This window comes from Manis pentadactyla, chromosome 10 (assembly GCF_030020395.1).
Source record: "Manis pentadactyla isolate mManPen7 chromosome 10, mManPen7.hap1, whole genome shotgun sequence".
Classification (NCBI taxonomy): Eukaryota; Metazoa; Chordata; class Mammalia; order Pholidota; family Manidae; genus Manis; species Manis pentadactyla.
In genome coordinates this window covers 6,474,748-6,501,608 of record NC_080028.1, presented here as the reverse complement: position 1 = coordinate 6,501,608, position 26,861 = coordinate 6,474,748, and the positions used below count along the sequence as shown (strand labels likewise).

At 56.5% G+C, this 26,861-nt stretch overlaps 1 protein-coding gene across 1 annotated transcript in view; it reads right to left on the bottom strand.

Annotated features, from left to right (window-relative positions):
- TCF20 (transcription factor 20) overlaps positions 1-11,188 on the bottom strand; it is a 183,697-nt gene extending 172,509 nt beyond the window's left edge. Inside the window, exon 1 of the mRNA XM_036931311.2 lies at positions 11,048-11,188. The gene's annotated coding sequence lies outside the window, so the exon portion shown is untranslated. The remainder of the gene's footprint in view (positions 1-11,047) is intronic.
- Between the last annotated feature and the right edge of the window lie 15,673 nt (positions 11,189-26,861).

Sequence of the window (26,861 nt, the reverse complement as noted above, 5' to 3'; positions counted from 1 at the left end):
GTACGCAGGGCAGGCCAGGGTCAAACCCAGGTCCGCCGGGGCCCCGTCACTCCTGCTCCCACGGCCTCCCACACCCGGGCAACACTGCTTTCTCCTTTCCTTCAAGGCCCAACAGGCCAATCCTGGAGGTCAGGGCCTGGAAGAGCTGCACGGCCTAGCCAAGGCCCTTCATGGATCTGGGCTTTCAGCCCCGCACCCCAACAGGGACACCAGGGGCTCTGGTGACCGACCCAGGTGTGGGGCCGGTGACCCTGCCAAGCCCTGGGGCCAGGGCCTGTGCAGGCATTGCTGTCTGGGGTGGCATCTGCCCCACAGCTTGTGCTCACTGCCCACTCAGGGGGCTGGCTCCGGGCTTCTGCCAGCCACAGCCAGCCCATCTGCCCCGCATCCTGAGTCTGGTCTGGGCTGGAAAGCACAGGTCTGGCTTCTCTGACAGCTGAGGAAACTGCGGTGTATGTAGAGAGGTAGTGTCAGCGACAAGGGAATGCAGTGGAGACAGTACGCGCTTTGGAGGCAGACGGACGTTTACTCTTTCATTCATTCGCCCATCCATTCACTCACTCAGCGAACACTGGCTAAGAGGCTGCAGCATGGCAGGCACGCGGCACTTGCTGAATGAACAGATGACAAGAAGGATGGGTGAATGAATCAATGGACGGCGCTGGGGATGTAGCCGTGAACTCAAAAGACACCATCCCTGCCTCCTGGAGTTTACTGTCTAGTCGGGGGACACAGACACTTAACAGACAATTCATTACAAATGACATGGGCAGTGAAGAAAAACATGAACTGCCTGATGACATCCACCAGGAGGGCCCTGCCTGGTCTGGAGAGATCCAGGCAGGCAAGCTGGAGGAGGTGACATTCCAACAGGGCACTGAAAGGAAGCTAAGGGCAGACAGGAGGGAGCAACAGCACATGCAAAGGCCCTGAGAAAAGACGAAAGGTCCATTCACCTCCGTGGCTGGGAGGCAGTGGCAAGTGCAGGAGGGGATGCAGGCAAGGCTGGGGAAAGGTAGGGGTCTTCCTTCCAAGGGCATGGGGAGCCACTGGAGGGTTGTGGGCAGGAGTGATCTCTGGGTGCCGCGGGGAGAGCTAGCAGGAGGGCTCAAATCCCAGTTCTGCCAACTTCTGCTAGTGCAACAGCACAGACCATTCGCATGGGGACACACCACATGATTCCATTTATGTGAAGTGCAGAGATGGACAAAGCCATCCTCTGCTGTCAGAAACCAGGTGCACAGCTGTCGGCAGCATGCAGGTGATGACAGGAAGGGACATGAGGGAGCCTCCTGGGTGCTGGGAATGTTCCAGGTCCGGACCTGGGTGGGGATTACACAGCTATACATGTATGTGAAAACCTACCCAGCTGTACATTTAGGATCTGTGCACCTTTCAGTGTTGTTATGCCTCCGCAAACAAGTAAATAAGAACAAAATTCTGGCTCCATCACCCTGCCTCTCTCAGTCTGTTTCTGCATCTGCAAAATGTGGGCAATGCCAGGACCTGCCTTGCTGCATAGAGAGTTTAAGAGGCTGGTGTGGACCTGGGCTGTGCACAAGCCTGGCTGTGAGTGCAGGGCACACCAAAACAGAAGCACATCTGGCCCCTGCACCTTGGACCTGTGGGCCTCAGTTTCCCCATTTGCAAGGGGCCAGTGGTCTCCACCTGCTTCAGAGGCAGCAGAGAAAAAGGGAAAACACCCTCATATCCAAGCCCCTATGAACCCACCTGCTCCCAAATAGAAATGTGAGAACAGTTCAGAGGTTGGGACCCATGGTTCACAGGCATCTCTCCCAGCTCTGCCGACAGTGGGTGCTGAACCAGTGACCCACTGCCCAAGGCCACACACAGCCCAAGCCTCCAGGTGCCTACCCCTGGACTGGGCCCTTCCTGCATACCTACTGTGTTTCAGGCCCAGCCCAGGGTCTCTCCTCTAGGAGTGCCAGCCCACCATGTAGCTCCTCCAGGGCCAGTGGGAGCCCAGGCCGAGGGGTGGGCCTGGATGAGCCACCAGACAAAGCTGATCCAGTGTAACATCACCCTGGACAGAGAGGGGCCACACAGACAGATGCCCCTCACCCCGCAGGCCGCTGGAGGCAGGGAGAGGCCTGGTTTCCTGCCTGGAGCCAGACATCTCAGGGGCCTCCTGGGGACCTTGGGCAGAAAGCAGATGGTGTCATCGCCAGCACTCCCGTGGACTCAGCTGTCCTCAAAAAGGACACCCACCTAAAAGGGCCCTTTTAATATCCTTTTCTCATGAGCCTGCCAACAACCTGGGATGGGTCTTGAGGAGAAGAATCACCATCAGCTCCATCTTACAGAGGAGGAAACCAAGGCTTGGAGAGGTGTGGTGCCTCAGGGCTCCCCAGATGTCTGGGATGCCCTTGGTCAGCCCACTCTGCACGGCCCAAGCTCCCAGAGGGGGAAGCCAGGGGCTCTGTGTTGTCCTCGCCTCCACCTGGGAGCTGCTCACTCCCACAGCCACTCCACTCGGTTACGCAGGCAATCAACAAACAGAGCACCCACCATGTGCTACAGGCGCTGTTCGAGGAGCTGGAGGTGGAGCGGTGCACAGGCTGTGGGGACGCAGGTCCCAAACAGCCCTGTCACATACTCACTCAGCAATGCCAAGAGTAGCCACGGTGGTGAGGTCAGCACACCTAGGTGCTGAACCAAGTATTATCTCACCTAATCCTCCAAGCAGCCTCATGAGGGAAAAACTTTTTTTATGCGCATTGTACAGATGAGGACAGGAAGGCTCAAATGCAGGGACTTGCCTAAAGTTGGTCTCAGCCTCAAAGGGAACAGAATCGAACCCCAGGTACACAGGTGCCTCAGTCCTGTCTGCCTGTTGAGTGGCTGTTAGTCCTTCACATGCACATTCATGCCTCTCCCATGTCTCAGGCCCAGGTCCAGGCTGGGTGCAATACCCAGAGCTGCACATCCTCTGGGCCCATAATCCAGCCTGACTTTGGTCTCTCCCTATACTCCTGGGACCTAGGCTCTGTGAGGCCACTATAGGCCGTCCAGCCCCTGGGGACCCTACCTAAATCAGCCCAGCCCCAGTGAAGACCCACAAGGCATGAGAAGGGAGAGAGAGCCCCCACCTGCGATGCTCTCCCTACTACACTGCCCATGGCTGGCACCTTCCCTTCCCTTAGGTCTCAGATTAAAGCCTCCCTGACCACTCAGCCTCCGTTAAGCACTCATGCCCTCTCTGGCACCCTTCAGCTTTCCTACACGGCTCTGTGTGCAATCTGACACCAGACATGTTTTTGCCTGTTTACCAGTTGACTGTCCTTCCTGCTATATTGTGCAGGCTGGGACCTGGACTGTTTTATTCACAAACGCATCCCTCCCCATCTTACCCCCAGGAAAGTATCTGGTGCATAGCAGGGCCTCAATATCCTTGTTAAGTGAGTAAATTTGTTCAGTGAATGTTGACTGGCAAAGGGCAAAGCTCAGGACTTATGGGAACACAGTAAGGGCATCCATTATCCCTGAGCTGAGTGGGGACATGGGGAATGGGGAAGGGTTTCAGGCAGAAGGCACAGCAGGTACACAGGCCTGGTGGCAAGAAAGACCTGGGCTCTGGGGATCTCCAAGTGCAGTCACTGAGCATGGGGGGAGCAGAGGGTATGAGGCTGGGAGGCCAGCCATGCTGGAAGGGATGCCAGGGAGCCCATGTAGGGCTCCAGGTCTGGGGTGGGAGTGTCCCCGGTATTCAGATCATCTCCCAGCCCTGCCCAGACAAGCTTGGTCCCCAGCTCACCTTCACCCCCCAGGCCCACCCACAGTAGGCAACCAAGGTCTGTGGGCCAGCCAGCACTGTCTCCTGCCCACAAGCACCTGGAACAGGGGACCTAGTCACCTGCCCACAGGTCAGGGAGACAGCTGAAGCCTGGGGCCTTGGCCCCGCTAGCACAGTCTCCTCCAGCCAAGCAAATGAGCTGGCACCAAGAGACAGAGCAGCTTGGGTGAGCTTTTCAGTACAGAGGGTGGCATGGCTGCAGGCAGCAGGCCCTGCACTTTACATGCTCCAGCCAGGCCCAGCAGGGGGAACGGCGACAGCAAGAAATGGCTGCGTCCAGGGCAGCAAATAGCTCTCACATCCCACACTAGCCCCATCAGGCACACTTTGGCCCAGCTGGAGCGGTCAGGTGGCAAAACCACGCCACGTGCCCTCCCTCTCTCCCAGCCTTGGCTCCCACCTCCCATCCCCTCGGGCAACCTCAGCTTGAACCACCACCAACTCTAGTGGCCCCTGGACCCCTCCACTCAGATGTCCCCCGGCTTAGACCTGCTGCAGGCATCTCATCTCAAACGGTACCTCTGCCCACCACATGCTCAGTCCAGGAACCAGGGCCGCATCCAGGCCTCCTCCCTCCCCCAGCTCCCCACACCACATGGATTCTTCAGCTCCAGCCCCACTGCCATCTCCTTCCTTCCCCTCTCTGCCTCCAGACTTGCTACCGAGATCCTCTAAAGATTCCTCACCACAGGGAGAAAGCCACAAGCCCACAAGCCCAGAATGATCTTGCTTCTGCCCATACCACACCTCATGTCCACCACGGTTCAACCAAACTGGCCTTCATGCCCCTCAACAGGCCAAACTCACACCTGCACAGGGCCTTTGCACATGTCTCTGCCTGGGATGTTCTTCCCCCTGATCTTCCCATGGCCACCCTGCCTTGTCCTTTAGGTCTCCACTCAAATGGTTCCTCTTGGAGAAGCCTCCCCAGAGGACCCTGGCCAGTGGTACCCACATGCCCGCCCAGCTGACCCCAGTCACCATCAAATGACTCTGTTTTAAATTCTGTATCTTCTTTGCTCCTTGTCTGTTTCCCCATCAGCGCAGGGGCTGTGTGATGCAGTAGCTGCATCTGAGTGGGCCTGGCACATAGTAGGTACTCCACAAATCTGTTCATTGAATGAGTGAATGAACTACCAGTCCCATGATGCAGTTGGATGTGACCACACGTATCAGGGGCTCCTGGGACCCTCTGGATGCTGTGCCTCACGTTCAAGGGCCCTGTAGTCCGGCCTTTGCCTACTTCAGCCTTGACTCTGGAGCTCCTCCTCATTGTGACTCCCAGGCCTACACTGCGCTGGGATGCCCTCCCTGCCCCATCTCTGCCAACGAACTCCTACCCAGCCTCTTCAGAGCACCTTCTCTGACCTGCCCAAGCCCAGGCCTCCTCCTGCTGTTTGTCTTTCAGCACCTTCAGCCTATTCCCCTCCTCACCCTGGCACTCACAGGCTGGCACAAGCTTCCATCCCCCACCTCTTCTCCCATCATCAGTGTTTACAAGCCCTGGTGCCACAGTCAGTACTTGCTGCCCCCCATATCCTGCACTTTTGTACCTCCAAGCCTTTGACCTCTGCTGTTTCCTCCACCTGAGTGTTGTTCTTCCTCTTTGTCTCTGCTGCAAACTCCTACTCATCCTTCAAAACCCAACTCAAAATGTTACCTCTTTTGCAAAATCCTACCTGATTCTTCTCATTGATCAGGACTCTATTGGTGCAAGAGAAAGAAATTCAGCCCAGGATAGTGTGAGTAAAAAAAGGAAAATGTCTATGTAACTGAGAATTCTCAGGGTGGTTTCACACATAGCTCGATCTATAGGCCTCCATAAAGTAATATACATTTCCATCTCAGCTCTACCTCCCTCCATGTGATGACTTTATCAGACTCCCCATCCTACATATGGCTAAGGAAAAGGGGGGCCAGTAGCCCCACATTCACTCTCTCTGGGTTCAGCAAACACAGCCAAGTCAATTTCCCTCACGGGCTCTAAGTCAAAGTTCCAGGGAAGCTGATGGGCTCAGACGGGCCATATGCCCATTTCTCAGCCAATCACTGTGGCCAGGAGGATGGAGTGTTGGGGATTACACTGGGCAGTGGAGGGCGGAGGGTCCCAGGACCCCGGTTACAGGAAGATAACCCTCTCAGACCCTCCCCCTCTGAACACACTTTCCCCGCAGTCTCCGTGCATCCCCCACCCTGCAGGTTCTGTCTACCCACCCCGGGCCCTGGACGTTCAACAGCTTCACAGCACAAGGAAGCCCAACTCCCTCACAGCCGGGGCCCGGGAGCCCACTCAGCAACAGCCCCAGGAGAAGGCCAAGGAACTTCGCCAGGCTGCATGGAGATGGGCTGAGGAGAGGCCACCTACACGTGCGGGTGTGTGATAATGGGTTAACCTCACCCCTGGCAGGCAGCAGAGCTGCACTTTCACGGAGGCCTCAGGGGGACACAAAGCTTAAACGGCCATGCTGAAAGTCAGGAGGGGGTGCCCAGGGGGGCCCTCAGCAGAGCCCAGTCCCAGCAGCCCAGCCTGCAGGGGCCACTCGGCCAATAACGAAGAGCTTGCAGAGCTCGCTGAGGGGCTACGAGTGGAAGGGCTGGGAAAATAATTACCGAGGAGGCCCGGGAGGGAGGTGGGAGGCTGGCGAGAGGCTTAATGAAACTGCTAACGTGTTAGTGATTCCTGCCTGCTCGGGAAAGGCAGAGGCAGACAGCCATGTTGCCAGCTCCTGCGGCTGAGTCTGCCAGGCGGGACTGGCTGGGCACGGCGCAGGGCGGCAACAATGGGCACCTCTTCATCATTTGCCTCTCAACACATGATTTTCAAAGGGCACTCTTAATATATTAAAATCCGGATGACAGTATATTTCAACACATATTAAATAGGGCTCGAGTCCATTTGGATGCATTAGAAATAGAATGGCTAAAATTCTGATTACACACAGAATCACAGAGATCTAGGGACCAGGGTGAGCAGCGGGTCTAGTCTCATTCTCTAGACAGGAAACCGGGGCCCCAGGAGGGCACCCACCTCTGGGGGGCCAGGGGTGTTTCAGGGAAACATCCAGCCCTGTCACCCCTCCTATGAGCAGCCCCTCTCCCAACCCCACGTCTTTCCGTTCTCAGAAGAGCCCTCTGAGGCAGGCAGATATCATGGCCCCCCTTAAGAGATGTGCCCCAAGAGTCACACCCAAAGTTAAGGGCAGGCAATCTGCACTGTGGTTCTCAGTTCACAACATCTCATTTCAGCTCCAGAGGAGAATAGAGGCACAGAGAGGTTAAGGGATCTGCCCAAGGCCACACAGCTGGCTGGCTACAGAGCAAAGACTTAGACATGGGTTTTCTGACTCCAAAACCAGGCGCTTTCCAAACATTCCACAGTGCACAGTGGGTGCTTAGTATACACTGGCAGATTGATGGAGAGAGAAGCCCAGACCCCATTTAACCAGGGTCCTCTGGGCAGCCAACAGGAGCAGGGGCCGCTGCCTGAGGCAGACATGACCAGGAAACTGCTGGGCCCTATACCACATCAGGTGTGTGCCAGGCACTTAGCACACTGCCCTCTCTGTTGTACAAATGAGGAAACTGAGGCTTGGAGAAGCAAAGTCACATGCCCTACAAAGTGACCCTCAGCTAGTAAGTAGCACAGCCCGAATCATTCAACCATCCCATGGGGTGGCCCTGGCCCAGGTGCTGCCTATCCTGGCCAGCCAGGTGCTCATGGAACCCAGCAGGAGGTGCAGACTGGGGACCAGTGATACCAGGCACCAAGTCGGGCCTGCCCCCTCCCAGCACCCCTGGATGTGCAGGAAAGCCTTGGAGTCTGGGGTGGGCATAGGGAGGAGGGGTCTCAGTCCCTCCCCTTGCACACTCAGCAAAGCATCTCCTGCTCACACCCTGGCTGACAGCATGGTCTAGGGGGCTCCAGGGGCCAGGAACTTGGTGAGTAGCTGGGTGCCCCCATATCAGTGTCTGGTGCAGACAAGGTCTGCAAGGAAAGGCTGTACCATCTCCCATCATGGATGGCCCCTTGGAGCCCTCCAGAAAGCCCTAGGCTTGGGGAGCCTCCTTCCCAGGGGTCCCAGAAGCTCATGCAGCCCTGCCTCCTTTTCCTGGATTTGTTTCCCCAGGGAGGCCACCAAAAAGTGAGGGCACTTCTGAACTCTCCCCACCTCCTGGGTACAAGTGCAGGAGACATGCCCTGGAAGAACGAACGAGCGTGCACATGAGCGACCGAACAGGCCAATGCCCCTGCACCTGCTGCCGCAGCCCCCACCCACAGCAGCCTGCACCCAGCAAGGACCTGCTGCTATCTGCCCAAAGGGGCTCCCACCCCACAAGCCCAGCCCTGGCCCCCAACCACCACCAGACAAGGAAACTGAGGCTCGGAGGATCCAGGGAGTGGACAGCGCCAGGATCTGAACCTGAGTAGCAGGGCTTGAGGCGGTGCCTCGGCCCTAGGCTCTGCTTTGTCCTCGTTTCCAAAGATGAATCCGTTCAGCCTCCCCTGTCCAATCCACCCCCAACCCACCCACCAAGGGAGCACAACCGCGCCCATCCCATGGACGACACTCTGGGGCAGCACAGTGGAGGGCCTAACCCAAGGTCACGTGGTCACCAGGACACCCGAGGTCTCAAACCCCTCCCATCTTCCAGTCCTCATCAACCCTGCCCAGCGCAAAAGCTGCCTCCTTCCCCACCATCAGTGCAGGGAAGAACAGGAGAGGGAGCGGGGAGCCCCTCCCCAGCCCACAGCGGGCTCCTTTCTGGTGAGGGGAAAGGCCTCTAATGAAGGCCCCACAGATGCCGGCGGTGTCAGCCCGGGAGCCCTGCGGAGCTGCAGGGCGCACATCTCTGCTCCCAATTAGCACACAGGTCCTCCATCAAAGTGCACGCCTGCTGCCAGGAGCAGAGGCCAGAGGGACAGCCTTTCCAACAGTAGGAGGAGGCCACAGCCTCCCAGCAGACCCAGGCCCCTGCGCCAGGCCTTTCTGGGGGGAGTACAAACCCCCCCATCCCCTCACTCACTTATACCCTCTCCAGTCATCCAGCTCAGGGCAGAGCCATCACCCTGGGGGACGTGCTAATGAAGATGGCCGACATTAATCTCTTCCCTCTCCCGACAGGTCAATTTATAGTCCCCTGGGGATCCCTGGCACTTGGCCAGAGGGCCGGACATGACTCTTCATGTTCCCGGGGAGGATGTTCAGGGTAGGCTCCAGGGGACAGGGCAGGGAGGCCCCTCCACTTGAGTGCCCACCGTCACTGTACCAACAAATCCAGGTGCAACCTTAGCCTCACAAGTCAATGGCTGAGGGTCAAAGCCTGCAGGTACCTGGGAGCAAATTCTCAGTCAAGGGCGCCCTGCTCACCAGCTGGAACCCCAAGGAGGCAGGAGGTTCGTGACTTTCCAGTGACTGCCATGGGATTTTGAAAGCCCCACTATTTAGGTCCATCTGCTTCTGCTGGGCCTCCCAGTGTTCATTCCTCAAAGACCAACAAGCTGGCCGCTCTGGATCTGGCCCTGAGCTAGACCTGAGGACGTGAGGACGTGTGACCGGAGCTCCTACCCCCGGGTGGGGAGGCCCCCATGGAAGCTCGCTGCGCCACGCTACATCACCATCACGCTTGAAGCCACAATGGAGGGGCTCGCTGAGAGCTGGGGGTGCCTGGGGGAAGGAGCATCAACTCCACCCACCTAAGAGGTGGGGTCTGGGAGGAATACAGAGAGGTGAGAATCAGCTGGGCCCTGAAGTGGAGCAGGAGTTCAATAGGCCAGAAGACACAGGGGAGGGGGGATGTTTGAGGAAAAGGCCATCTTGGACAGGGGAGATCCAGTGCTTGGGGACTTTGTGACCAGGGGACATCTGGCTCACAGGGGTGAGGCTGCAAAGGTGGGCAGGCAAACTACAGAGAAGCCTAGCCTCAGGAGAGCTCAGGAGTTTGGCCTAGTTTAGGTTTATAGAGAGCTGACTTCAGAAGCTCAGAGCTGCATTTAGAGGCAGCTTTGGCTATGGTGTCCGGACCAATGGCTTAGGCCAGAGAGGACGAGTGGGAACATCCATGTCAAAGGCTAAAGGGACAGACAGATGCTTGAGGGGCAGAACCCACAGAATCCATGGTAGATGGGATGGATAGGCACATAGAGATGTCTAGGAGGCCACAAGCCTGCGATCTCCCTTTGCTGCCAGACATGGTGTCACTGGTCTGGGTAAAATAAGGAACTGAGTCTCGTGTTAAACTTGTGGGCCTGGAAGGTCCCAGTAGGCCTCCAAACCCAGGCCCAGGCTTCGGAGAAGCCAGCACCCACATGTTGGCCCCAGGTGCAAAATTCTGACCGGCGCCAACCTCCTCCTCCTGAAGTCAATTCCTTTTCTTACATAGGGGAAGCCAGGGGACTGCCCCCCTCCAGACATTCCAGGAGGAAGCAGGGGCCTGGCAAAGGCAGAGACATGGAGCAGGCAGCCTCACAATGCTGGACAGGGCCCTCCTGCTGGAAGCATATGGGCCTACCTGCCCCCATCGCCCCCCAGTGCCAGCGCCCAGTGCTGCTTCTGCACTCAGTAGGCACTCAGTGAATCCCTATGGAAAGGATGCCCCTTCCCCCAGGCCCTGGCCCTCCCCACCTCCTACTCCTCCTTCAGGGCCACCCACATCTCACCCCCCAGTAACCCTGGGAGTGTCCCCATTTTGGATGGAACCAGGGTCCAAATGACCCAAAGCACATACTCTTAAAGGAAAGGGGGAAAAGAACAAGGCCAAAATAAAGAACCTCAATGCTCACAGTGGCTGCATCACGGTGGTGGGACAATGGCCGATCTTTCTTTCTTCTTTTCTACAATGAAATATTCATACCCTCACTCTGTGGCTCTGTGCGCCCTAGTGGGGAGAGCTTCGGCTTTGGCGTCAAGCAGCCTGGGGGTCAAATCCTGGTTTGGCCACTTCCTAACGGGGGGCTCTAAGCAGGCTATTCGCCCTCTCTTAGCCTCCGTTTTCTCATCTGTACAATGGGGACAAAAAGAACCCACTTCAGACAAGCCGGTCACGCCTGGCGCACAGTAGGCACGCAGTAAGTGCCAGCCTTACAGCATCACACCCCGCGTTCTCGCCACCTGTGCGGCCTCCAAAGAGAACTTGAGACGCCCCCACGTGCCAGACGCTGGCGCTGGGCGGGCACCGGGTCCCCGGGGCGGGCGCCCGCCCGCCCACCCTGCCGCGTCCGCTCTGCCCACTTACCCTGGCGGCCGGAGGGCCGGCATCGGTCCCGCAGGAGAGCCCGGGCAGCGGGGCCGGGCTCCGGAGCGCGGGGCGCGGGCGCGGGCAGGGCGCGCGGGGGCGCGGGCCGCGCGCTCCGGGCCGTGCGCCCCGCGGCCGCCGCGTCCTCGCCTCCAGCGCGGGCCCTGCGCGCCCCGGCCGGCCCGGGGGCAGGCCCTGCGCTGCGCCGCGCGGGTTGGGGGCGGGCCTCGCGGGCCCTGGAGAGGCGCCCGGGCGGCGCGGGCTCCCGGCGGGCGCGGGCGGCGCCGCTGCGGTGGCCCCGCTGCTGAGTGGTGGGACGCGATTTACTGGCTGCAATTCCCGGCGCCCCTCGATGGCACTTAAGAGAGACCGGGAGGGAGCCAGGGAGAGCGGGCGGAGGGCGGGCGGCGGGAGCCGTGCGCGCCGGCGGGGGAGGGGCGCGGGCGGGGGCGGGCGGGCGGGAGGTGGGGAGAGGCCCGGATGGAGGCGGCGGGCGGCCGCGGCGCGCCGGGCTGGGGGGGGGCCCTGCCTCCAGCCCCCGCCCACCGCGTTCAGCCCTCCCACCCCCACGCACTGGCGCCGCTGGTGGGGGTTAGGCCTGCCCCCACCCAATCGGCCAAGCCCACCCCACCCCTTCAAAAATACCCCACCATCCAAACTGCCCACCCTGCCCAGCCGCCTCCCCCTCCACAGCCACCCTTCTAATCAGCTGCTCCACCTCCACGCCCCCCGCCCATCACCACGGCCGCTGGAGATCAGGAACTCTTGGCCTACGGGCCCAATCCAGCCAAAGCCAGCTTGGTTTGACCCCATGGTATTTTTTGTTTTTAATTAATTCCCCTCATTTAAAAATCGGGAATTTGCACCCAAAAATCCACATTTTAACCTTAGTTTGGAAAAGAGGAGTCTTAGGCAGAAACCTCCCGGATAGCTTTGACAGTTGGCAGCAGTCTTGACAGAACACTAGCCTGGAGTTCACCCCACAGTCCCCCCAGGCCCACCTGCCTGGCCCCAGAGTTGGCGCGTTCTCATTCCTGCGCAGAGCCTTTCCTCCCCGGTGCCTTTACAGGTCCCTCTGTGGGATGCCACCCTTTTTAAGACCCCTCTTCTGGGAAGCCTCCCAGGCCTGCCCCCTCCCCCAGTGGCCATCCAGCTCCTCCCTGCTCCCAAAGCCCCCCAGGAGGGGTGGCACCTGCCCCACCCAGTCTGAGTCCATGCTAGCTGGCACTGGGGCCTCTGCGGCTGCGCTCCCGCCACAGGGCTGCTGCTCTCTGGCCGGATTCTCCCTCCCATCCTGGCTCTGGGCCTGGCCCCCAGTAGGCGCTCGGTTAGTATTGGCTGAGCAGCAACTAAATAAGAACGGGCGGGATTGGGATTCCACTAGGCAGCCTGGGCCATGGCGGGCACAGGGCACCAGTCCCTGCAGCTGATGTTCATTTTAAAAGCCTCAAATGTTCGTTCAGGGCAGCTCTTGCCAACCAAGGAAGCTAATGATTTCCACGCTTCATTTTTCTCCACCTTAATCCCACTGCCAAAGCTTCTGGGCCTCTGCTGCTGCCCTCACACTGCCATCAAATCCCTCCCAGAAGGTGCAGTCCACCTGGGGAATGTCCGGGAGGCTCAGAGAAGGCCCACTCTGCCTCCCCTGTACCTGTGAGGTCACAGAAGGCCTCAGCACTACAGGGTCTGAGTGTTGGGGACAGAGGAGCCCAGAGAGCCCTCTGGGTCAGTGCAGCTGTGATGACTCCCAGGGGCAGGTGTCTCCAGTATCCCTTCATCCTCCTGCTTCCTGAGCAGAGGACCGGGATGGGGGCCAGGCAAGAGTTGTGCCTTTCCAGCCATCAGACACACCACAAATTTTTACTAAAAATCTGTATTACAAACCCAGCCAGACTCCAGGATTCCATTTTACAAAGAAACAAGTTCAGAGGGGGTGACCTTGCCAAGGACACAGGTTGGCAGGGCACTAAGCCAGGAGCCTGTGTGGACCTCCAGAGTCTTCCTGTCCCACAGGGAAGTGAGACCCCCCACCCCATCAGGGCTGATCCAGAGCTAAGTCCAGAGGGTAGGACAGGTCTGTAATGGAGGAGATGCCGGCATCCAATCCCAGAGCTGGCTCTGGGCAGGCCTCCCTCTCAGATCCTCGCACACCTGGGCAAATGTCCAGGACACGATTCCCTCCTCCTCAAATATTCCTTGGCCAGTGGCCCAGCCAGGTGCCCTCTCAGTGAGGGGGCCCAGAAGCAGACCTAGCTCCACAGCCAGCAACCATAAACAGGTCCCCAAACACCTTCCTGGGCTTCAGTGTGTGTGTGCCCATCTGCAGTTTAGGGGATAACCCAGCCTCTGTGGACTTCCAGGGACACAAACAGGACAGCAGGCGATGAGGAGAGAGAGCCAGGAGGTTGAGTGCTTGCATACTTGGGGGAGCTGGCCTGAGCTCCAGCCTGGCCTCCCAACCTCCCAGCTGTGTGACTCACCTGCTCAGGGCCTGCATCCCCTCCTCTGTAAAATACTGTAGGCAGATCATAAGAAGACCAACTGACTTAAGAGGCTGTAATGAGGCTGACATGGGACACTGTGTGTAGAACCACTCAGTACAGCCTGGCAATCATAAGGCTCAAGGCTTATGATTTTTACGGGGGATACAGATAGGAACAGTTAAAAAGTAGGCCCTGGAGGGTTCACATCCTAGCTCCACTGTACCAGCTCTGTGGCCTTGGGCAAGTTCCACAACCTTGCTGGGCCTCAGTTCCCCTGTCTGTAAAATGGGGGCATTAATGACAGCTCCCACATCATTGGGTGTGCTGGGGATTAAATTAGGTAATTCAGGTCCAGTATTTAGAGTAGCACTCAAATGGCGTTCCTTGCTTCTCATTATTCTTGAGAGTAATAAAGGCAACCAGTCCCAAGCTCAAGGAGGTTCTCCTGCTATCCTTATGAGACCACAGGCATGACTTCTAGTTTAAAAAACAGACTTAAGTTCAAATTCCACCTCTGCCAGCTGTGCCTCTGCCAGCTATGCCTCTGCCACTTCGGATCCTCTGGGCCTCAGTTTCCTCAGCTGGAAAATGGGGGCAGATGGAGCAGCACCCGCAGCAGCAGGCTTTTCAAGCTGTGCGAGAGCCTGGCCGTGCCCTGTCTCTCAGCAGCTCCAGGATGAAATGCAGACAGCTCAGACGGGGCTCTGGCAGCCCCACGCAGTGGCCAGATGGAGCATGCCTGACCCAGGGCAGCCCCTTGACCACGGGCCTGGGAGCCTGCGGCTACCTAGCCCACAGACCTCGGTAGTAGTGATTGGCAGATGGTGGGGAGCAGCTGAGCCCATCAGAGTCTAGGATTGTCCCAGAGGCCAAGGGATGGACCCAGCTAGAGAGAGGGGTGAGGGGCCCTCCGAAGGGCTGTGCCTGACCCCCCCAGCTTCAACAGTTCCTGATTCTCCCCTTTTCCTGTCTCTGTAGTAACGATCAGTATTTTAAAATCTTCCTTCAACAGTGGAGTGTCCACCTTCACCCTCCCTCACCTAAGAGGCCATAAGCTCTATGAGCACAGAGATTTTTGTCTGTCTTGAACTATGCTGTACCCCACCATCTAGAGCAGTGCCAAGCACATAGTAGGAGCTCAACAAACATTTGCTCCTGAAGAAGTATTCTCAGAAGGTAACACATAGTTAGAAGGATGGGATGGCAGAGTCCCCCTGCCTGCGGGCAGCTCCCTTTCACAAAAGACAGCCCAGCCCAGCTGCCAGCCCCATGTTATCTCAGTCCCCCCATAGTGGGGGTCCGGAGGCTGGAGCCCTCCTGCTCTGCAGCAAGGAAGCATGTCACTGTCACTGCATTGCAACAGGGCCTCTTGGGTGAGGGAGGGACCCAGGCAATTTTCTGGCTCATGGCTCATTCCAGTGCTGCCTGGTGATACAGGCAGCCCCAGAGGCCCTGTTCTGGCAGAGGCAGACTGGAACTCCCACCCTAGAGCCCAGCAGGGCTTCTCCACCCCCAGGACTGGAGGGGTTTCCCAGCTGAGCCCCAGGATGTCATGCGGGGGCTGGGATCCCGCCCCCTCCCCAGCCACAGCCCCTCACGCGCATGGCACTCCCCCGTTACAGTTTACAAAGTGCGTTCACAGACATTATCACATCGGTTCCTAAACGCCCCCTAAAAACCACAATAAATCTCTCGCTCTGGCTCCCGAGCCCACCGGCTGCTGTGTAGTCAGCGAGCAGAGGGGCCTCAGGGCCCAGAGCCTGCCAAAGCCAAGCCAGCAGAGGCAGAGGGGGGTCCGTGTGGGCGTGTGGCAGGTGGTGAGTGGCAGGCCCGGCTGGGGCTTTGCAGAGCGGAGAGCAAGTCCAGAGGCGAATCCTGCCTGCAAAGGAGGGCAGGGGCTGGGAGAGCGCGGGGGGTGGGGGTGGGGGGCTTGAGGGGAGGGGTGCTGGAACGGGGCCATGGGCAGAGCAAAGGTTAGGGAGGGAGGGGACCAGAGGGCTTCTCAGCACTTAGGAGCACCATCAGGGAGGTGGGCCCTGGCCAGGCGTACAGGGCCCGGGAACAGTCAGCCCCAGTGGCTTTGCACCTTCCTCTCTCCATCTGCCAGGTACCAGCCCTCCACCAGTTCCCAGCGTGCCAGGCCTTTGTGGCTGTCCTCTGCCTAAATGCTTTTACTGCGGTTTTGAAATCCTATCTGTCCTTGAAGGGCAGTCCAGGACTCACCCACCTTTGGTCCCTCCCCAGCTTCCAGAGGCTACACCTCAGGCCCCCCCAGCTATGCCTGGACCTCACTCCTAGAATTGTCAGGGCCCCTTTTCCTCTTTGAACCCTGGGCTTCGTGGTGCCCCCGAGCCCCAGCACAGAGTCACAAGCAATGGCATGAGGCTGGGAGCCACTGGCTGGGCAGACACCAACCCAGAGGATGACAGGAGGAGGTGAGACTCCTCGTGACAGGCCCAGCAAGTGCTGTCCCCATGTTTTCATCCCAGCACCCAGCCCTGGGCCACCACAGGGAACCTCCCACATGTCTGAGCAAATCAGCCAGCAGCCGTGGTTGGGCTTTGTTTTTCTACCATTTCCCTTGATTCTCAAAGTTATTAAGTGCTCAACTTACAAACTGGAAAGTTCAGGAGAGTTTAAATAAGCAGGGTGAGGGCGGGCCTGGCCTGAGGGGGCTGCGGCTGCCCTGGCAGGCTTCCCTCCCGCAGAGCAGGGCAGGCCTGCCCGTTGAGAGGGCGACCGGGTGAGCTGTGGGCTCGACCTCTGGGCCAAGGAGGCAAGGCAGCCAGTCTGTCACAGCTGCGGTTGTGGCCGTGTCACAGTGGGCGTGGAACAGGTTGTGGCTTCTCTGTGGTCACCCCTGAAAAGATGGGCCTTTTCCCTTTTCCTTGATATGAAAACCAGCTGCTAGGCCTGGATGGGTGGAGGCATCACATCCCTGTGAAACATTTGCCATGTAATGTCTATAGGGGCTCAAGGCAGTGGATGCAAGGGAGCTGGCAGGAAGGAGATTCGTGGGGCAGCTGTCCACCCTCCCAGGGGACACTGGGTCCCTCTGTGAGACCTTGGAGACAGAACCCAGGTCTAGGAGTACAGAGTTCAGGGACACCATGGGGCATGGCTCTTTGGCCTGGCATTCCGGCTCCATTCCCCTGATAAGGGACTTGCATCTAGTAATATAAAGAATTCTTACAACTCAGCAATAAAAGCACAAATAACCTAATTTTTAAATGGGCAAAGAGTATGAATAGACATTTCTCCAAAGAAAATGGCCAATAAGCACATGAAAACATGCTTAGCATCACCAGTCATTAGTCAAGACCACAATGAGATACCTACTATTTCTCACCCACTGGGATGGGTATAATCAAAAGACAGGCAATAATACATGTTGACAGGGATGTAGAGAAGTCGGAATTCTGGTGTACTGCTGGTGGGAATGGAAAATATTGCAGCCACTGTGGAAAATAGTCTTTGAAGAGTTACTATATAACCCAGCAATTCCACTTCTAGTTACACACACAAGAGAAATGAAAACACATATTCACACAAAAACTTAGATACAAATGTTCATGGCAACATCATTCATAATAGCCCCAAAGTGGAAAAACCCAAATGCTTACTGATAAAGAGATAAAATGTGTTCTGGCCACACAGTGAAATATTACTTGGCCATAAAAAGGAATGAAGGGCCCATACTACAACATGAATGACTGAATCTTACAAACACATATGCTCAGTGAAAGAAGCCAGACACAAAAGGCCACATATTGTCTGATTCCATTTATGTGATATGTCCAGAATTGGCAAATCCATAGATACAGAAAGCAGATCAGTAGTTACCAAGGACCGGGACCAGGGGAGACAGAGAGTGGCTACAGGGCCACTAACGGGTACAAAGTTACTTTGGGATGACAAAGGTGTTCTGGAATTAGATAGTGGTGATCTTTACACAACTCTAAATGTACTAAAACCCTCTGAATTGTACCCTTGCAAAGGGTGAAATTTATGGTATATATTACAATAAAACTTTTTTTTTTAATGACAAGGTCCCCACACCTTAGTATACCCCACAGGCCCTCAGGAATTGGCCCTGCCACCTACCCAGGATCAGCTTCTGCCCCTCCCAAGGGGCCATCCTGGGGTAATGGTGGGGTGCCAGGCAGTGGATGCCCTGATAGGGGCAATGAATCCAGCTCATGCCTGCCTCAGGCCTGTTCCTCTGGACATTCTTTCTTCCTGAAACGCCCTTCCCCCCAGTCCTGCTCATCCTCAGGATCTCAGCTAGGATGTCTGGTCCTCACAGAGGCCATACCTGATCCCAGGCCCTGTGACTCATTCTCTTCCCTTTCACAGTTCCCAGCATTCGATGCAAGCATGGTGCCAGCATGGAAGAGGTGCACAATAAACCTTAGCTGAATGAATGAAGCAAGAACAAGAATCTCAGGCTTGGAGAGGGAGGGGGCACAGGCTGGGAGGGGTGGGGCTTCCAAGGGGGGCAGGTAAGCTGAGGAGGCCTGTGCTGGGTGGGCTTTCCTCAGGGCAGTGGGAAACCATGAGGATAGGAGGGTGGCATGCCAGACTCAGGTTCCAGAAGGATCCTTTTGGCCATTCTTCAGGGGATGGACTAGCAGTACCCAGCGTGAGGCCAGGAAGAGAACATGGCCTTAGTCCAGGCCTGGAGACGCAGGGCACAGCCTGGGGCAGAGGCCACACAGGTGCAGAGGAGGGGCACCTGGGGAGGAATTTGAGAGCCAAAATCGAAGTGCCTCCGAGACAGCACCAATATAGGGGAGAGTGTGTCCAGGATGGTGCCAGATGCTGGTGGCGCGGGACGGAGAAGGCGGCAATTCTGAGGCAGGGAGCGCTGCAGAACAGGCATGTCTGGTGTGAGGTTTTCTGAGGTGGCCAGCTGTCGAATCCCAACAAGCAGCACCACCCCTGCGGCGCTTCCCATACGTATCTCCCTTGATACTCCATTTTCCAGCATCAGGTGTCTTGTCCCTACTGGCCAAGGCCACAGCCCCCTCACAGGTCTTCCCGCCTCGAATCACTTGCCTTTTCTTGTTCATCCTCTGTGGTGTCGCCGGCACAGGGTGAGTCATTCTCCAGCTCAGAAACCTTCAGTGGCTCCCCACTACCTGGAGCAAAGGCCAGACACTCCAGCGGGCCCACCTGGCTTGGCAGCCTCCCCAGTTCCCCACACACCCCGCCTGGTCCCCACCCTCCCCCACCCTGTGCCTTTAGGCTGCTGTGCTTCTACCCAGAATGCCCCTTCTCCCTTTCCACCTGGATACAAGCCTGCCTCCTTGGCAATCACCCCTCTGAGCTTTGGCAGAATCGAGCCCTCAACTCTGCCAGTCTTTTCTGGAATACAGACCAGGAGGCATGACCTGATCAGGGTTTTTAAGTGAGAGCAACTTTATTTGAAATGACTTATAAATGTTTAACAATCAAATCACGTGTAGTCACAAACCTGTCACAACCTTAAATTGGAAAGAATTCCGAGTATCCATTGGTTTTATGCCGTCCCATGAAGTTGCTTCAAGCCCAGACACACTGGATGTCGAGTTCAGAAGAGCAGGGACAGTGCCAGGATGGTTGGGTTGCTGAGTGGGGCTGGAGGGATGGGAGGAGGGCCAGTGGATGGACAGAAGGAGGGAGGCAGGGACTGGGGTAGGGTGCACAGATGGGTGGGTGAGTGGGTGGGGAGGAGGGCCAGTGCAGAGGGTTCCCACAGTCCCTGGGCCACTTGAAGCCCAGCCCCCAGGCCAGAGCACAGAGAGGCTGGTCCTTCCTGAGGCTTGACTCCACAGGTCCTCATCCCAGCCCCATCTGAGGTCTCTGGCCTCCTTGAGGGCTCCACTGAGCCTCTAGACCTGGCTGACCTTTCCAGCAAGTTGACCAGAACTTTCTGGAGCAATCCTTGACACCTCTGCACTCTCACTCTCCCGAACATGCAGTCCATCAGCAAATCCTGTTGGATAGTTCTCCACAGCTCCCTGTCTGCTCCCTGATCCTGCCCTTGCCCCTCCCCACGCCTATTCTCAACTCAGCAGCCAGAGGGATCCTCTTAAATGGTGAGTGTCCAGGAGACCTCTTCATCTGGCCCCCACTTCCTCTCTGAGCTCATCTGCTACCACCTCCCCCTGCCTGCCTCTCCTCCAGCCACACCAGCCCGAGCCTTCCATTCCCTGACTGTGCCAGGCATGCTCCCTGCCCCAGACCTTTGCCCTGGCTGTTCCCTCTGCCTGGAATGCTCCTCACCCAGAGAGCCATCTGACTCACCTCCTTGCTGTCTTTGCTTAAATGTCACTTTCTCAATTAGACCTTCCTTGGATACCTTATTTATAAATGAAAAAAAATACACCCCTTGTCTTCCTTCCCTGTGTTATTTTTCTTCTAGGTGCTTATCACTCTGGTCCACAATATATTTTGCTTCCTTATATTTTTTGTCTGTGTTCCTCCATTAGAATGTGATCTCCACGAGGTCAGGAGTCTTGCCCATTGCTGTGTTTCCAGCCTTGAGCACAGGGTCTGCAAGGCACAAATGAGGTGCTGAATAAACACGTGCAGAATGAATGAACGAATGAACAAACCAACAAACAAACCTCTCCAGATTCCAGGCTTGCTCCTCTTGGTCTGGCCTGCACTGGGCCCAGCACCCATGCAGGTTCTTCCTGCCCCATCGCTGCCTTTATCCCTTAATCACTGGCCACTCTAGCCTCCTGCAGGTCACTTAGAGTCCCAAGGCCCCTTGGGGGCTCCCTCCCCAACCCAAGGACTGCCTGCACTCTCTCAGAGTGCCGCGGGAGGGGACAGTGAGCAGGGGGAACAGAGTGTGCAAAGACATGAAGGCAGAGTCAGGATTGTGCTGGATCAATCCTGTGCAGCCCAGAGCCCCTCCTGTCACACTCCAGACTCTAAAGCCTGTGTTCCTTCCACTGCCCTGCCCAGGGGACGGCAGGATAGAGAGAATGCACACAGCCTGGGACAGAACAGTGGCTCCGACGCTGCTCAGCCAAGTTGCTTCTCTGTGAAACAGCTGTAGGTGCCACCTCACGAATTATTCAAGCGAAGGTAAGGAAAGAGTAGGTGCTCACTAAGTACCGATTTTCTTGAGACCGTGACAGAGCCCATTGGGGTGGGCTTCCCCCAGCTCTCTGGGTCCTGGCATTGAGTGCTCCCTAGCCAGGATGCCAAGAAACTCTGGGAGGCAGGGAGGCTCCAGGCTTAGCCCGCACAGGGCTGTGCTTACAGTGGCGAGGTCGTTACAAAGACGGACCTTGAGCCCTGCCTCTTCTGGAGGCCAGTGTCAGTGGTGGCAAGAGGCCCATCTGCCCTCAAAGCCAGGTTTTCCAAAAAGTCATTGTGGGGCCTCCCAGTTCACTCAAGGTGCCAGCCTGGCCCAGGCCAGCTGACAGACAAGACCAGGAGGCAGATGTCTAGGGCTGGCCCATCCCTAGGCCTGGACCTCACCCTGCCCATCGGCTCCCCAGACTGGGAGACGGCGGGGGCTTGGCGGGGCTGCTCCGCGGAGGCAAAGCCGGTAAAGACGGCCCCTTTCACTCTGCTCTCAGAGTCTGGCCCCTACAGAGGAACCTTGGGAGCTGCGGGAGGGGACAGTGGCATTTACCAGGTACTTTCTCTGGGCCAGCAAAAGGCTGGGGCCTTTACAGTGCTCCTTGACTCCTCCTGCCTCTGACAGCTAGGAATTAGCATCCCTGTTTCACAGATAAGGAAACTGAGGCTAGGCAAGATCAGAGAAATCTGGCCTGCTCAGCCCAGCAGCCCCTCTGACCTTCATCTCTGCTCCCTCCACAAGCAGAGTGTTGGAACTCCAGTGGTGACAGGGAGCTCACCCCTGCAAAGCTTCCATCATGTGCATACCTGAAAGAAAGTTCTTGGTGTGGGCTGAAACTGGGTGCCCGAAACTCCCACCTCAGGCTGACCACCAGCTCTCAGCTGCACTTGGTCCTTAGTCCCCAAAGCAGCCTTCAGAGAATGAATACCGCCGGACATCCGCCGTTAGCCAGTGCGCCTCCCCTGGGTTACTGCTCCTCCTGAGCCTCGGTTTCCTGAGTTGGGAAATGGAGATAACAACAGCTCCTGCATGAGGGGCAGCTGCAAGGCTTTAGGGAGCCAATAACCTGGAACATTCCAGGAGCATCCAGAGCCTTCCGAGAAGCTTCAGCCAACAGGAGAGGCTCAGAAGGCTTTCCAGAGGCCTAGCTCACTTTCCCCAAAGGAGGACTTGGCCTTGGTCAGCGCAGTCCTGTGGCCGGGGGGCCAGGACTCAGTCCCAGAGCCTGTCCTAAGCAGGCTTCCCCTGCACAATCCTGGCTCCCCCTGGACCTGGCACAGGCTCCTGTGGCTCGCCCAGAGGATGGGGCTCGGTCTTGCTGAAGGACAGCAGGAGTGGAGTCCGTCAAATCTGGGTTCTAGTCCTTCACCTGCCATTTCCCAGCTCTGTGGTAGTGCAGCTGCTGGGCCCCCCTCTGCTCTGAGCCTTGGCCTCTCCAGCCTGTCTCTCAGGGCCATGGTGCTCAGCAGAAGTGAGGCCAAAGCTGGGCAGACCCTCAAGGGCAGAGCCAGGCCGCCCCCATCACTGTCTTCCCTGCTTCTCCACTCGCTGCGGTGGGGATTGGAGAGGGCAGGAGCTGAGGTCAGAGAGGGAACAGGGGAGCCACAGGCAGGGCTCCGCTATCATGTTGAATGAGCCGGGAGCCACCACAGGCTCCAGGCTCATTCTGGCTGCTGCATGGAGAATGGATTCCAGGGGCCACGGGGGAGGCAGGAGGCCTGTGTGTGAGGAGGCTTCTGCACTCACACCAGTGGGCAGTGGGGTGGTGGCAGCAGATGTGGAGGGAACGGGTCAGACTGCTGATATATTTTGAAAGTAGAGCCAATGGTATTTGCTGATGGATTGAATGAGGGGGGAAGGAGAGAGAGGGTCCAGGATGATCCCATGGTGTTTTGCACGAGCAGGTAGGTGGCAAAATGAGGTGCCATTACCTGAGATGGGGAAGGTTGTTGGGGTGGGGCAGGTTTGGGGGTGAATTTCAGGAGCTCACTTGTGACTGTTGAGGTGGAGCCATCCAAATGGAGACGTGGCAGAGGCACAGGCTGCACAGGTGTGGAGTTTGGGGAAGAGGCACCTGCTGTATGAGTTCCCATGCCTTACACATAGTTGGTCCTCCATAGATGCCTGCTGCCTTGGCCTGCAGGGCCTTGCAGGGAACACAAAACTGGCCACAGCCCCACTCCTGGCCTCTGGGAGAGGTGACAAGGACCTGAAGACCAGCAGTGGAAAGCCCTAGCCTGAGAGGGCACGTCAGGGCCACCAGCGTTCCTTAGATGACAGGGTAGGAGGGGATCTGGGAAGGCCTCTGGGCGGAGCCTTTGCAGAGAGAGAAGGGGTGGGCATTCCGGGAAGGCAGGCGCACTGGCTTCAGAGCGGAGGTGGGAAACAGGAGGAGGAAGGCCCCAGAGCCGGGGGAGGGGCGGTCAAGTCAGTGGGTGCAGGAGCCCAAGCCCCGGCTCCAGTTCAGGTTCTGGGACTTTGGATGACATATGTAGCCCCCGAGGTTTCTGTTTTTGCCTCTAAAATAGGAATGATAACCGTACCTCCTGTGTGGGTTGGTGTGAGGATCAAACGAGTTCATCCAAGTCAAGTGCCCAGAATTCAGCAATGGCAGGTGCTCGGGAACGTGACCTACCCACCAGCATGGCACCCAAGAAGGCAGCATGCTCTGGTTGCCTGAAGGACAGCTGACCAAGGGGAGATGGTCCAGGTGTAAGGTACCTGGGGCTCAGACAAGGAGAGAAACTTCATTCCCTTCGGGCACTGGGAAGCCATGGAAAGTTCTACGCACTGAGATGAGGGATGCTCCATCCACCATCTTGATGATCCTCCACTTGTACTTAGCTTGACATACCACCTCCCATCCCAACAGTATTTACCTGGCAACCTGCCTGCTAGGCTCAGGGCTGTATCTCAGAGCAATAGCATCTATTAGTTCTCACAAGAGCCCCATATATGAGCACGGCCCTATTATTATTACGGTCTGACAAATGAGGAAACCAAGGCCAGAGAATGTCACACGACCTATGTCATTACGTGGAAGTGGCTGGCAGAGCTAGGATGCAGACTCAAGCAGTGGACTTGATTCCAGAATCTTCACTGGCCTCTTTGGGCTCTGACACTGACCCTGGAGCCCTCTGAAGCGGCTGGGTTCATGGGGAGCATCCAGCACTATCGATTCTCCAAGCGGACAGGGTAGGTCACTGTGCCTGTTCACAGGGGCAAAGACTGCAAGATGATGTGACTTACCCAGGGCCCACGGCTTGTCTGTGGAGAGGGGCGGACTTCAGCCCTGGTCTGTTAGATGTGCTGGGGACCTGGGATGCATGACACATAGAACCCTGGGCTTCCTTTAACCTGGCCCTGCATCGGGGGTGAGCTCCCTCAGCCTGGGGCTATTTCTGAGGTCCTGGTTCCCCTTTGGCAGGGAAAGACAGTGCATTCCACTCCCAGGCCGCCCTGCGGTTTGCATCACAGGACCCTTTACTGCCCGTTCCTCTCCTGACTTTATCCTTTCACAGAGCCTTTTCACCCCAAGAATCACCCTGGCCTACCGGGTCCTGGCCCTGCGCTGCCAAGAGGAGACTGAAAAGCAGGCTTAACTGCCTCCTCCTAATAGTTTCACAGCCAGGAAAACCAGCAGAAGGAAATACAATGTTTGCAGACTGGGTCAGGTCCAAGGTCACTCCATAAAAACGGATTCCTGGAAAAACATAAACCAGCAATTTACCTGGTGAATTTCATAGGCCTCCAAAAAAAAAAAAAAAAAAGCTATCCCACTTGAATAATGAAGGGAGATAAGCCATTCCCAGTTCCTCCTTTATTAATGAATAAGGACACACAAAAACTCAACAGAACTGGAACATTCAGATGCAGCTTCAGGTCTGATTTATTAGCCGCTTTCATTTCATGAAAACCAGCATTTCTATTAAAATAACGATGATGTCCAAAAGGTCTGTTTGCTTAAAAAAATTGTATTTGATACAGGGCAAGGCATAGTTTTATTTTTTTGTTTCTTAAACAAAGCTCACACTCTTCTGACTTCACTCCTGTTACTACAGCCAGAGGGAAACTGATTTCAGAATCCATCTGATATGTCGGATCTCTTTGTGGCATCCACTTCATCGCTCAGCAGTCAGCCATGATGTCATAAGCCCAGCAGATTTCTGGTAGGGGGGAAACGCTGGGGAACTGGAAAGAATGGATGTTCTTATCCATCAGGAAGCGGGGAGAGGGCCGGGTATGTTTGGAAGGTGGGGGATAGGAGGGAGACTCAGTATTTGTGGTATTAAATGTCAGGCAGAAACCTGAAAGATCCAGCTGCCCAGATGTTTTCTAAATATCCAGCTGTCCGGCGGTGCACACACTCTGCTCCCCCAACCACCCATCCCGAGAGACGCTCCACCTTTCGGCTCTGACCTCGGGTCTACAGCAGGTGCGCACTGCCAGGACCTGTACATCTTCAAGGCTGCCCACCCTCGGCTTTGGAATTTTTTTCTAAATCTTTACACACAGATGACAGGAATAACTAGGTCCAGATTTTTAAAAGCTGTTGAAGCAGTAATTTGAAAAGTTCAGTCCCTGGAATCAGCTTCCACGGAATATACTGTGCAGGCCAAAAAGGAGGAAAAAAATCCCTCAGCCAACACACACATAAACATATGTGACTCTTAAGCCATAGGACTTAAAAACCCAAAACAAAACCAGCAAGCCTGAGAACCAAGGACTTGAGGCCGACTTGGAGAGCCGTGAGCCCTCCCCAAGAAGCACGTTTCCCCCAACTCGGAAGAACACCGAACAGCTTTGTTCTTCCTGACAAAGCCCCTCACTTCCGAGGAACAGACAGTTGCCAACAAAGGCACAGGGCAGAACGAATTCACACTCAGACTCAGACCCTCACGGGGTCAGAAAGTACAGAAATGGAAATGGCTTTGCCTGGGAGGCTGCTTCCCCACAACCAACAGTGGGGACCCCCTGGGCCTGGGGGAGTCCTGCAGGCCACAAATGAAGCAGAATCCCGGCTTCCCGGCAGCCTGGCTACACGCCCACAGAGGCTACCTCCAAGGCCTGGGACATCATGGCTAATTGCTCCTGAAAACAAGCCAAGAACTGCAGGCCCCTGGGGCCCAAACCCCTGTACTCACGGGGAGCCCCGGAGGAAAGGCAGCCGGGAGGGGAACCATCTCCACTTAGAACAAGAGCTTGGGTAACAGGAGAAGGGGTGCTGAGGGAAGGGTGTGTGGCAGAGGGCAGGAGGAGGTGAGTGGGGGCTCAGGATTGGAGGTATAGAGCTCTGTGGCCTCATCTCCTAGAACCCCTGTGCTTTTCAGATGCAGAAATTGGGGGCCAAGAGTGGTGGAGTGGCCCACCCAAGGTCACCAGGCTCTTTAGCTGGGGAACAGAAAACAGGGCCCGGCACTGCACAGCTCTTCCCTCAATGTTATCTAATTTAATCCCCCAACACCCAGTAAGGGAAAGATTATCATCAACCTCCGTTTCCAGAGGAGCTAAAGAAGGTGCAGAGATATTAAGTCGTTTGCCCAAGGTCACACAGCTTGTCATTAGCAGAAGTTGGCCTGAACCTCTGAGAAGCTGACTCCAAATCCAGTGCTCTTTCTACTGGGTGGGGGGAGGCAGTTAAGGTTTAACTGGGAGCAGTGAATCTGCTTTAAATACATATTTATACATATTTAGAATACTGGTGATCCCCACAGAAGGGAGTAAATCACTGCAAATTAAAATTTTAAAGCAACTCCAGTCAGGAGGGTGGGCTGACTGGCTGGCAGGGTGGGGAGACTGCTTTTATTCTGTCCCTGCCAGAGCCTGAATACAGCACGCACACGCTTTCACTAGGCTTGTGTGGAGGCCACTCAATCCCTTGGAGTGGGGAGGGTGGGCACTAAAATCCCTGTTGGGCATCTGTGAGAACATAATCTGCCACTGAAGAGATGCCAGGCATACAGGTCTAACAGAGCCAGGGGAGGGAGAAATTCACTGAGTATTGAAACAAGGAAAAATAGAGTCAGTCCTTTTAAGCCTGATTGATACTTTCCAGCCAGGAGTTTAACTGAATTGTAGGTCACCTGGGCAGCTAGTTGCGGTCCAGAGGTCTGATTCTGAGTCACAGAGGCACTGCCCAGGGTCCTGCCCACCCAGGATGGTAGAGACCAAAGGTGGGAGGTCGGGGGGTGGGGGTGGGAGGGTGTTAGGGACAGGGAGTTACTATGGCCTTGTACCCTGGCCATTC